This window comes from Phyllobates terribilis, unplaced genomic scaffold (assembly GCF_046119375.1).
Source record: "Phyllobates terribilis strain yellow unplaced genomic scaffold, ASM4611937v1 Scaffold_9__5_contigs__length_417890890, whole genome shotgun sequence".
Lineage (NCBI taxonomy): Eukaryota > Metazoa > Chordata > Amphibia > Anura > Dendrobatidae > Phyllobates > Phyllobates terribilis.
This window is the reverse complement of record NW_027362769.1, coordinates 139,094,559-139,106,604: the sequence shown is the minus strand read 5'-3', so window position 1 is coordinate 139,106,604 and position 12,046 is coordinate 139,094,559.

The window sequence follows — 12,046 nt, the reverse complement described above, 5'->3', positions numbered from 1 at the left end:
TGGGCAAGGGGGTTGTTCGGCGTTCGGTGGCCCAAGGCCCACTTACAATATGGGGTCCACCCTGGGCCACATTTGTCACTATATGGGACAACAAATCCTGTGGGAGAGTGTTGGAGGCGGAATACAAGAAGACTGAGTGTGGGCACTATGAATGTACCATTACTGATGGCAGGATGTGATTACTCTGTGAAGGGCACCTAATCTGGCACAAATATTGAGAAGGCACTTTTACTATGTGAAGAAAGTATAAGGGCGCAACATTATTGTGTGAGGGCATACAGGGGTCACCATTGCTCTGTTGGGTACACACATGGGCACTATTACTAATAATTGAGAGATGGCAGACTCTGCAGAAATAAGTGTTGGCCGCGATGTCATCATCGCGGACTGAGCCTGATAGAGAAAAATAGGTAGTGACTGTATTCACAGAAGACATTATCTGTGAGCTACTGGATTTCATTGTTGATTTGTTTACTGACTGCATCTAATTAGTACTTTATTAATTTGTCCAATTTGTTGTCTGGCAACACAGTCTACCAGCTTGTTTTATTATTATTTATTTTTAGAGCATCATTGATTCCATGGTGCTGTAGATGAGGAGGGATTACATACAAAATACTGATATAAATTACAATGAACAAACTAACAATAACAGACCGGAACAGAGAGGAGAGGGTCCTGGCCTCATGGGCTTACAGGATAATCAGGAACGAGACAGTAGATTGGGGCGTTTGCAGCAGTTCCGGTGGTGGTGAGGTGGCAGCTCCAGTGGTGGTGAGGTGGCAACTATAGTGGTGGAGAGGTGGCAGTTATGGTGGTGGTGATGTAGTAGTGGGGAAGGACGTAGTCTTCCTTTGGCATTGAAAGAGTTAAAGGAGAATGTTCTCATAGTTAGATCTCTCTGAGCTGCCATTAGGTCCAGATAAGGGGTTAGTTGTGATGATCCAGCCAGTAGAGTAGAGGGGGAACTTAGCGCCATGATCAAGTATAAAGTGTGTATAAAGCTTGTCCCTGATATATTTCCTTGGGGGCTGTAGTACTTTTAATCGGCCACAAGATGCCACTGTCGGGCGCAGCTGTTAGTGAGAGCCTGCTACCAGAATGACAGTGAGGAATTAACTGCCGCAGGGGGCGGGGCATCCTAGATAACATCTGGAGAATTTTCTAGAAAGTGTCAGTTGGAATCCTGTCAGAGTTGTGACAGGAAGCCTTACAGATGGACAGCCAGGGAAATTGGCTGCTAGAGTAGACGGGGGCTCCCTACCCTCAGACAGTGGATAAGCAGTGTAAATATCTCCTCACGCAGGAGTCCCATTAGCCGGCTGGAGAAACTCAACAGAGGTATTGAGGACCCCGGGGCACTTCTAGTCTGCAGGTAGCAGAGGAATATAGGACTCCAGGTTAAGCCATGAGTGAGATATAGGATCCGGACACACTGTCGCTGGTGAGGATACGTCTCTGGGGACAGAGGGTAGAATTAGAGAGATGCTTCACCTAAAGAGGGCACCAGGGCTGAAGATGTTTCTAGCACCTGTATGGGAGATGAAAACCTGTTGGGCCTTATCCAATGTACCTGACTGTAAATACTGTATATACTCCTCTCCCCCAAGTAAAATCCCAGTTATGGTTAAGAACTCCATGTCCTCTGAATTTATTGCTGCCCTGGTCCCAGAAGAGAAATGCCTGGAGACAGCCGCGATCGGATGGTTTGAAGTAAGTGAAGAATGTCACATACCCAGCCACATATCAGAGGGAGGACACAAATTGTCTGTAGGGTGTCAAAGCGAGCAGGGGCTACAGCTCGCCCACGACTACCTCGCTGGGGCACCTTACAGTGAGGTGGCAGCTTCAGTTGTGGTGAGGTGGCAGTTCTGGTGTTGGTGAGGTGGCAGCAGGGTCATTGCAGGCTGGAATCTTTCTTGAAGAGATAGGTATTCAAGTTCCGTCTGAAGGATCCAAATGTGGTGGATAATCAGAAATGTTGTGGCACAGAATTCCAGAGGATGGGGAATTCTTGGGGGAAGTCTTCGAAGCAACTGGGTGAGCAACGTATGAGAGTGAAGGAGAAATTGAAGTCTTGGAGGACCAGAGAGTACATGTGCGTACGTATTGGAAGATTAGTTTGGAGATATGTGGAGGAGACAGATTATGGATGACCTTGTACGTCAATGTTAGTAGTTTGAATTGGATTCGTTGGGGAATTCGCAGCCAATAAAGGGATTTGCAGAGGGGAAACATGGAGTATAGTGAGGAGAAAGGTGGATTAATCGGGCATAGTATGTGACCACTAAAGGTTATGGTGAAGCAGCTTAAAATCTGATTAGTATTTCTGTGGCAGAAATCTGGGTACAGTTTGTGGTACTGTGATATTTAATGGGGACAGTATGTGGCACTATTGTGTCAAGGGGGCACAGCAGTGTGTGGTACTAATATAATCAGGGGGAACAGTATGTGACGCTGTGAGGAATTTGTGTGGCTAGAAATGAGCTGCAAAAGCAATGAGTCAAAGTGGAGCCATTCAGTATTGGGGTCTAGAACAGATGCAGAAGGAGAAAGGTTTATTTGAGGGACCACTCTGATGTGTACTGATGTGTCCCCCTGTACTGAACTCGTGGATGCAAGCGATGAAGGTGAGATCCATGTCTACCCTTTATGGGTGGGAGTGAGTTCTGCGTAGGTTATCTCTTGGGAATCATGGTCAACACTTGGCTATAAATTAGCTCAAGCAAAAACACACCATGAATTCATCTCGATATCACAAGCATATCACGTATGAGTTTATTTATGCCTTTAGCTAGAGTGCAGATTAAAAGGATTTTAACCAGATTTCCCTATGGCCTTTAAGAGTCGTGTGCAATAAAATAATCACATGCAAAACAATTCATTACAATAATGCATTTTAGAAGCATTTAATCCTTTGAGACGCTCACAGAACATTTCATTACAATGTTTCCTTCTCTGTTTGATATGCTTAGTAATGGCAATCATTTTAGAGTGTGCAGACTATATGATATTGACTGCAACATGCAGGGTTCCTCTGTAAAGACATGGACATACTGCCCACGTTCCTCCTTGAAGAAATAATGTTATATGGTGTCATGTGAAATGTGATGTACATTAAAGGTGTTAATAATATTGATGATGTATGTAGTTTGACAACATGGATAGCGAGAATGAATGTTTTGGACTAGCCCAGAGTGGGAGGGGAAGAGTTGAAGGGAAAGGGACAATTTCCTGTTAGAATGTAAGATAGGGCCTGGAGTACATAGCGAAAGGACCTGAGGTCCATTGTGAGCACTGCCACATTCTGGGGTGTCCTTAGAGTGAGAGGAGACTGAAAGGAAAGAGATAGCGAGATCCGTAGCAGAAGTGACTAAGAGACAGACTGATAGTTCGGAGACGGGTCTTGGGAGAGGACGCCTGGCAGAAAGGAGCGGAGTTAATAACTTGCAAGGTAACAGACCTAGACAGGACTGAGCACGTAAGACAAATAGATTGTCCCGGCAGGAGTTCCAGAGCGACAGAGAGCTTGAAGCTATGTCTGGCCATACTGGCACCCTAAGGGGAAAGAAGATGAGGAACCGCGAGTAAAGGACTTCTGCTAGGCAGGACTGTAAAGTTAAGCTGGATTGTGGTGAAGTAATGAGAAACAGTGGAAGTTGAAGGGTCAAAGAGAGAGAGTAGTAAGGGAAGCTGAATATAGAGAAAAGAAGGAAGGAAACCGTGTGGAAAAATGCTTTGAGTTGTAAAGGAAATATTCATAACACCATGTACCCTCTATCTCTTATACATACTTCTTAACAAGTTCCAGGCAGTAAAAAGTTTATTTTTGAATGGTGGTCTCCCTCATCGAACTGTCCAATACCTGGTCCTGGCAAACCAGCAACATCGGTTACATGTGGCCTGCACGGGCGTAGCGCCCTCACAGTACAAGTCCACACACCCAGCCAGGACCTCCACATTCATGTAACATGCCGGGCGTAAGAGACGAGTACATCGCCCATGACTACTGCCTCGCGCCACGTTGCACCTCCACATAACTAAGTGATGGGCAAAATGGTGCCGATGTTACCTTCTATCTAAAGGAATAACATTATGGTGATAAACCCATCTAGGCAATGGTCTATGAAAGGGGAGAGTGAGGAGAGAACCTTTAATCCAATTCAATAGAAACGCGCCACATGTAACCTGCTCAACCCTTGGCTGCCATTTCTTTTTTAATTGCCTGCCTTTTGCGAGCCATTACTTTATACATATTTTGTTAAGAGGACCTCTTTTGTTCTGGGAAAAGTTTTATTTTTAAAGGCACAGTTTGGGGGTACAAAAAATCTATTGAAAAAAAATGTTATATATTTTTTATTGGGATGAATTTAAAGAAAATCAGAAGTTCTGCAGAATTGGATATTGTAATATTAAAATTAGGATAATTTTTGTCACCTGCCTGTAATATAGTCAGGGGCATACACAAAATCTTGGGCCCTACAGCAAACTTCAGAACTTACTCCAGAGTATAAGAAGCCGTGTACCGTAACTTACAGCATTTTGCTGTGGTCTTGGACCCCGATTGTGTTCTATAATTAACATCTCAGAATTGTTCCCGATTGGTGACCATTTCCAACATAAACCAGCTGAATTATGTATACAGCTCTAGGTTATAAGGCTTCCGGCTGTACAGTAACTCGCAGATACATTTTCTTTATGAATTTATAAAAGTTTACATTTTAATGACTTGTACTAATAATGATATATGCTGTTTACCATATACCTAATGCATGATAATAGGGTCATGTCACAATAAATGTCAGAACATAGAAAATGACAAAAGTCAGAGTATAGTATAACACAATGACACATATAGATGTGTCCACTCGCTGCTCAAATTTTTATATTAACTCCATTTTCTGATGACGCAGTAATCAATCGTGACCTGGTAGCAAAACCCTCAACAGGCTGTAACTCACAGTACAACCACTAGGTGGCCACATATAGGTACATATAGCATAAATAACTCGTGACAGAGTTTCACAAAATCATATTTATATTTCTAAGCTGTTTGTCTTGCACCACTTATTGAATCTCTGAATATATTGAGCAAAAAGAAACGGCAAGAAAAGACACGTTTGCACTGTAGGAAGACTCGCAGATATGAATATAGTCTAAAGTTCTGCCTGCGAATGGCAGTAATAGCAAGCAATAAAGAGCTGCAAAGAGCAGACAGAAATACAAAGTGAGGTTGTGTAATGTCTGAGTCAGGTCATAGATATCTGCCACATGAATATTTATAAGGTACAACCGAATCCCATCAGAACAGACCAAGAATGATGTCATTATAAATAATCTACAAATAAAAAATGTCTTGTTATTACTGCTCCAAAGTATATAGGAACGCTGATATAATGATTACGTACCCAAACTGTTGTAGCAATGGACTGAAAGTGACTGTGGTCGATCAATCTAATTTTACTAACATTGTATTACTGTAAATATACTGTGCATTAAAGAGGTTGTGCGGTCCAAACCGATAAGTCTGCAGTCACTCTGTGTGACTGCAGGCTTATAAATCCCCCCAGCGCACGCAATGTGCGCTGCAGGTGTGTCACCCTGGCCTGGATGCCACAAATGTATAATAAAGCTGTGTCTGAGAGCAAGGGGGAGGTTCTCTGGTCAAGGACAATTAGCATGCAGCACCTCCTGTCCCAGGCCAGTAGGGGGAGCAGGCTGCCCCTATAAAAGCTGGAACTGGGGGCAGGGTTAGAGAGAACTGGACAACCTGTCTCTGGATTGAGAGGTGTCCCAGAGCAGGGACAGAAAGTTGTGTTGCAGCCTAAGAGGCCGTGTGGCAGTAGGAGAGCCACGAGCCTGGGGCAAGAGGCGAAGCAAGCCTGTCCTGGCAGATAGAGAAGCTAATCTTCCGGACTTTGGTGTCCGAGGCTGTTAGGATTCCAAGTCCTACAGCAAATAACCAGTCCGCAGGGGACTGTATGTCCTTTGGCCTAAGAAGCCCGGAGGTTCCGCCACAGCAGAAGGGACCGGTGAAGCCACACCAGGCCAAGAGTAAAAAGGGACCCAAGTCGCCAGCCATACGGGAGAGAAGACACGGTGAGCTCAGGAACGTGGGCTATTACACCACGAGGAGGGAAATAGCCAGAGAGAGCGCAGAGAGCACGGTAGGCCTACACCCTCACCCTGATCAGGGCCAGCTTCCCACTTGTTCTCAGACATCCAGGCCCCCTCCTAGCCGGACCTATTTTTGGGTCGTTTCATCTGTTCTAATAAAGACCCTGAACTGTTTAAGAGGCCTCCGTTTCCTGGCTATTGCTGTCGGAATCATTCCCTCCATCATCCATTATATACTGCCCTGGGGCCATACTCCTCCCGTGGGGAGTTGTACTATTCAGTGCTGCACATTTACATCTGCCCCAGCGGTCTGCACTGCAGCGTGGTTTAACCATGACCGCAATCCACAGGTGGCGTAGTCGGACATTGCAAAACATATAGAAGACTGCCACTGGTCTGACCACCCTGAGCCACGGACCGGGTTGCCACTACTACCCCCATCATTGCCCTGTTGCCCGGATCCGAGTGCCCCACGGCCCAGGGGGCGAGTCACAGGAATTCGCCGGTTTCAGACCCAGGACTGGAGGATATGTATGAGTTATAGATAATCCCAGCCAGTTGGCGCAGCCTCGCTTCCATACACTTGTATTGAGCGAGGCCGCTCCCTCTAGTCAGCCACGTCCATTGGACGGCCGCATCACTAGATGGGGCACGGCCTCGCTCAATACAAGTGTATGGAGCAAGGCCACGCCCACAAGATGGCCCTGCCCAGGAGTATGTATAACGCATATGTAGCACCCTGAGGACTCGGCTGCTACAGGGTTATTGCACCTCAAGCCAGAGGTGTGGTATTCCACTCCCAGGTAAGGATGGAGTGTGGAACTGAGCTAGTAGGCTGCATGCACTACATACATCCCATTTCCGGGGGACAGATCAACGGTACTCCCACCAGTTTATGTGCAGGTACGACAGCGTCTGTCCCTGGCTGGAGTGGGAGGGGGGTGGAACATCCCAGTAGTGTAGGGGCAGATAGGGGGAGTAGTCTGGGTAAAGATAGGAGCTCATTGGGTGCTGGTCACCTGAGCTCACACATAGAGGGAGTATATAAGGTGGGCACCATCTTAGAACAGGGTCAGTCAGTGAGTCTTTAGCCTGAGGAGCAGAGGAGCTCAGCCAGGAGGGCTGACAGGGAGCTGTGGCTCCGGCTGGGCCCAGCTCCAGAACAGAGCCTGCTGAGAGAGAGAGAGAGGAGTCAGAAGGACCCAGAGAGGAAACAAGAAGGAACCCCAAGATCCCAGAATAAGGACAGAAGGGTGAAGTGTTGGCGGACAAGGGTACCGGAACCCAAGCTGGCAGAGGCCAAAACGAACCTTAACCAGGAACCGGAGGTTGTGGGCAGGATCTGCCACGACCCTCACCAAATCCACTAGAAAGGCACACCGAGCATAGGGTCAGGGAGCCCAGAGGAGGCTTGACCACCAAGAGACCCGAGGGAGCCGGCCAAAAGTGGATCCCTGGTGGGAACGGCCAGAGGAAGGGAGAGTCAGAAAGGAGCTCAGGACCACGCTCCAGAATTGCCTGGGGGTTGGCCGAGTCCAGGACCTGGTGGACGCAGCACGGCTCGGGTGGTCACTCAAGGCCAGAGTGACCAAAAGAACACCAGTAAGTAAAAGCCCTGAACTGCATCTCCTGACTCTGAGTCTTCCCTTCTGCATCTTCACAACCCCCATCATCTACACCTTCTGCCCTGAGGCCATACCCCTCCCGTTGGGGGTTATACCATCACTGCTGCACATATACCACCGGCCTCAGTGGACTGCTCTGCAGCGGCGGCTTCAAAGCCGCACTCAACGGGTGGCGTAGTCGACAATCAAGTTAACATCTGTTGCCATAGACTGCCACTTAGTTTGACACCCTGGGCACGGACCGGGTCACCGCCACAAGGACTACTACCCCCATTCGAGATCCGGCTCCGGGTATCCCCTACAGCACTGGCCCAGGGGGCGCGTCAACTTTTGGCGTAGTCGGCAGGATAACGTGCCCGCAACCATCGGGTACTGCGTGCCTGAAGAAAAGTTCACATTTACCTCAAAAAGAAGTCTCCCGCCAATTCCGGAGGGTCCCCGCCATCGGACGCCATCTCGTATCGGTTCCCGCCATTTGCCCGTCATCTGCAGTCTTTTCCCGCCATCCACGGAGTTTCCCGCCACTGGGAAGCGGTTCCCGCCATTTCAGAAGATTTCCCGCCCTGGCAGAGCGGACGCCATTATGGGCGTGTCGGAGGGTGGCAAGAGGCCACCTCCCATCGTGGGCCAGGTCAAGGAATGGCGCCAAAAGCGGAAACCGCCCCCACCAGCAGAGACTGTGATGTTAGAGATGTCCATCAGCGTGAGGGGTCTGCCCCTGGAACTGACAATCACCAAGTTGCCCCAGGACCGCCCTCAATGTGGGCGGAGACAGAACAAAAGAGAGAAGATGGGAGCAGCCTGGAGAAGTCTGGAGGAGCCGTACCCGGAGATGGAGGGAGAGGCAGGCAGCACCGACCCAGTGGTCAGGAGCCTGTTGCAAGCGACAACCCCAGAAGGCCTGGTGGAGATCCTGGCGCAGCTCCCCAGAGATCGGGAGCATGCACGGACCGCACTGGAGGGCTTGGCTCAGAGGATGGCCCGAGTGCAGCGGGACGTACTGGCCGCATGGAGCAGAGAGATGGCCCAGCAGGCTGGAACCCGCCAGCGGAGCACACCACCTGCAACGAGGAGCACGCCTGCCCCTGAAGAGGATGCAGAAGGGACGGAGGCCGGAGACGCCGCCGCAGAGGGAGCTGAAGAGACGGAGGCAAGTAAAGGGGACGTCACTACCCCAAGCCCAGCCACCGTAAGCCTACCCCCGCTCCCCGTCGCAGAGCCCGAAGTCCCACTGATCGTGCCCGTTGCCGCACCGCTACCGCTCCAGACTAGGCCCCAAGCAGGAGCCGCGACCACGCCCCCTGTGACGTCACGCGCCTCAACCCTGAGCGCGGCCAAGCAGGAGACGCCACCGGCCTGGTCGCAAGGCCGAGTACCCCCGGGCGCCGCAGTACCAACAGCGCCCTCTACCTCCACTGAGCCACCGGCCTGGTCGCTGGGCCAAGTAACCCCGGGCGCCGCCGTCTTCACGGTGCCCTTTACATTCAGGGTGCCCCAAGCCTGGTCGCAAGGCCTGGTGAACCCGGGCGCCGCCACCAAAACAGCGCCCTCAACGTCCACAGCGCCACACCTGGGTGAAGACCTATTTGCCCAGCACACATGCCCGGATGGGCAGCCCTTTGTGTGGCCACCGGAGTTCCACCATCCCCGACTCCGGAAAGAAAGACCTCTGGATGAGCCCCTGATCCCGGCTCCGGCGCCCGTCAAGATGACCCCGCTCTCGTTAGAGGAGGCGCAGTTTGAGTGGGACCCCGCAGGAGGAGACCTCATCGGGTTCACTCAAGAAACCCGGGCGGCTGCAGCGGAGCGTGCAGAGTGCTGCCGCCAGCAGTTGGAAGCCTTTGACCGAGAAAGAAGAGAGAGGCGGGTCCGCGAGCAGCGGCTGCAAATAAAAAGTGCAGAACAGAAGAGCCGGACCAGGAGGAACCCCCGTGCAGCCCACGGTCCCCGTGCCACCGGGACTGTAATTAAATTCCAGTTGCAGCACGGTTGGGGCTTCATTCGAGATCATCACACCCCCGGCGACGTCTTCGTGACCAGAAGAGATGTCGAGTCCCACCTACCGGAGGGACACAGAGGTCGTGATCTTTACCTGGGTGATGAGGTCACCTTAACCCGGCACCAATGTGCCAAAGGACCCTATGCCCTTCATGTGCACCGACTGACAGAGAAAGAGCTGAGGTGTCAGGAGGAGCAAGAGGACCCGGACGGGTCTGAAGAATACACGGAGGAAGGAGCTGGAGGACGTCGCTACTAAAGTACAGTAGGAGCACTATAAATAGTTACCCGTGAAGGTACAATAACTGTTACCATTATAGTCCCCGTTGGGACCAGTGAACTGTTCCAGTGTGGCCCATCTCCCCACAGGCTGAGGACTGTGAGCAGCCATCCCTAATCCCACTGGCCGAGGACTGAGAGCGGCCATACCTTCCCTTGTATATAGTTGCGCTTTCTAAGGCGCCCCCTACCGGTTTTATAGGAAACTGTTGTTTTTACTACAAGAGACTGTTGCACTTTACCCGGTCACAAGTTGCACTGTGGCCGGAGGAACAAGAATGTTTACTATGAAAAGTTTTATATGAAAATGCTGATGATATATATATAATGTTTTATATGTTTATGATGTTTTTGAAAGAAAATTTGTATGTTTGTGGATGTTTTTATTCTTTTACAGCCCGAGGACGTGCTGTGATTTACCAGGGGGGAATGTAGCACCCTGAGGACTCGGCTGCTACAGGGGTATTGCACCTCAAGCCAGAGGTGTGGTATTCCACTCCCGGGTAAGGATGGAGTGTGGAACTGAGCTCAGTAGGCTGCATGCACTACATACATCCCATTTCCGGGGGACAGATCAACGGTACTCCCACCAGTTTATGTGCAGGTACGACAGCGTCTGTCCCTGGCTGGAGTGGGAGGGGGGTGGAACATCCCAGTAGTGTAGGGGCAGATAGGGGGAGTAGTCTGGGTAAAGATAGGAGCTCATTGGGTGCTGGTCACCTGAGCTCACACATAGAGGGAGTATATAAGGTGGGCACCATCTTAGAACAGGGTCAGTCAGTGAGTCTTTAGCCTGAGGAGCAGAGCAGAGGAGCTCAGCCAGGAGGGCTGACAGGGAGCTGTGGCTCCGGCTGGGCCCAGCTCCAGAACAGAGCCTGGTGAGAGAGAGAGAGAGGAGTCAGAAGGACCCAGAGAGGAAACAAGAAGGAACCCCAAGATCCCAGAATAAGGACAGAAGGGTGAAGGGTTGGCGCACAAGGGTACCGGAACCCAAGCTGGCAGAGGCCAAAACGAACCTTAACCAGGAACCGGAGGTTGTGGGCAGGATCTGCCACGACCCTCACCAAATCCACTAGAAAGGCACACCGAGCATAGGGTCAGGGAGCCCAGAGGAGGCTTGACCACCAAGAGACCCGAGGGAGCCGGCCAAAAGTGGATCCCTGGTGGGAACGGCCAGAGGAAGGGAGAGTCAGAAAGGAGCTCAGGACCACGCTCCAGAATTGCCTGGGGGTTGGCCGAGTCCAGGACCTGGTGGACGCAGCACGGCTCGGGTGGTCACTCAAGGCCAGAGTGACCAAAAGAACACCAGTAAGTAAAAGCCCTGAACTGCATCTCCTGACTCTGAGTCTTCCCTTCTGCATCTTCACAACCCCCATCATCTACACCTTCTGCCCTGAGGCCATACCCCTCCCGTTGGGGGTTATACCATCACTGCTGCACATATACCACCGGCCTCAGTGGACTGCTCTGCAGCGGCGGCTTCAAAGCCGCACTCAACGGGTGGCGTAGTCGACAATCAAGTTAACATCTGTTGCCATAGACTGCCACTTAGTTTGACACCCTGGGCACGGACCGGGTCACCGCCACAAGGACTACTACCCCCATTCGAGATCCGGCTCCGGGTATCCCCTACAGCACTGGCCCAGGGGGCGCGTCACATATGTAGCACCCTGAGGACTCGGCTGCTACAGGGGTATTGCACCTCACTCCAGAGGTGTGGTATTCCACTCCCGGGTAAGGATGGAGTGTGGGACTGAGCTTAGTAGGCTGCATGCACTACATACATCCCATTTCCGGGGGACAGAACTACGGTACTCCCACCAAGTAGATGTGCAGGTACGACAGCGTCTGTCCCTGGCTGGAGTGGGAAGGGGGGTGGAACATCCCAGTAGTGTAGGGGCAGATAGGGGGAGTACTCTGGGTAAAGCTAGGAGCCCATTGGGTGCTGGTCACCTGGGCTCACACATAGAGGGAGTATATATGGTGGGCACCATCTTAGGACAGGGTCAGTCAGTCAATCGAGTTCA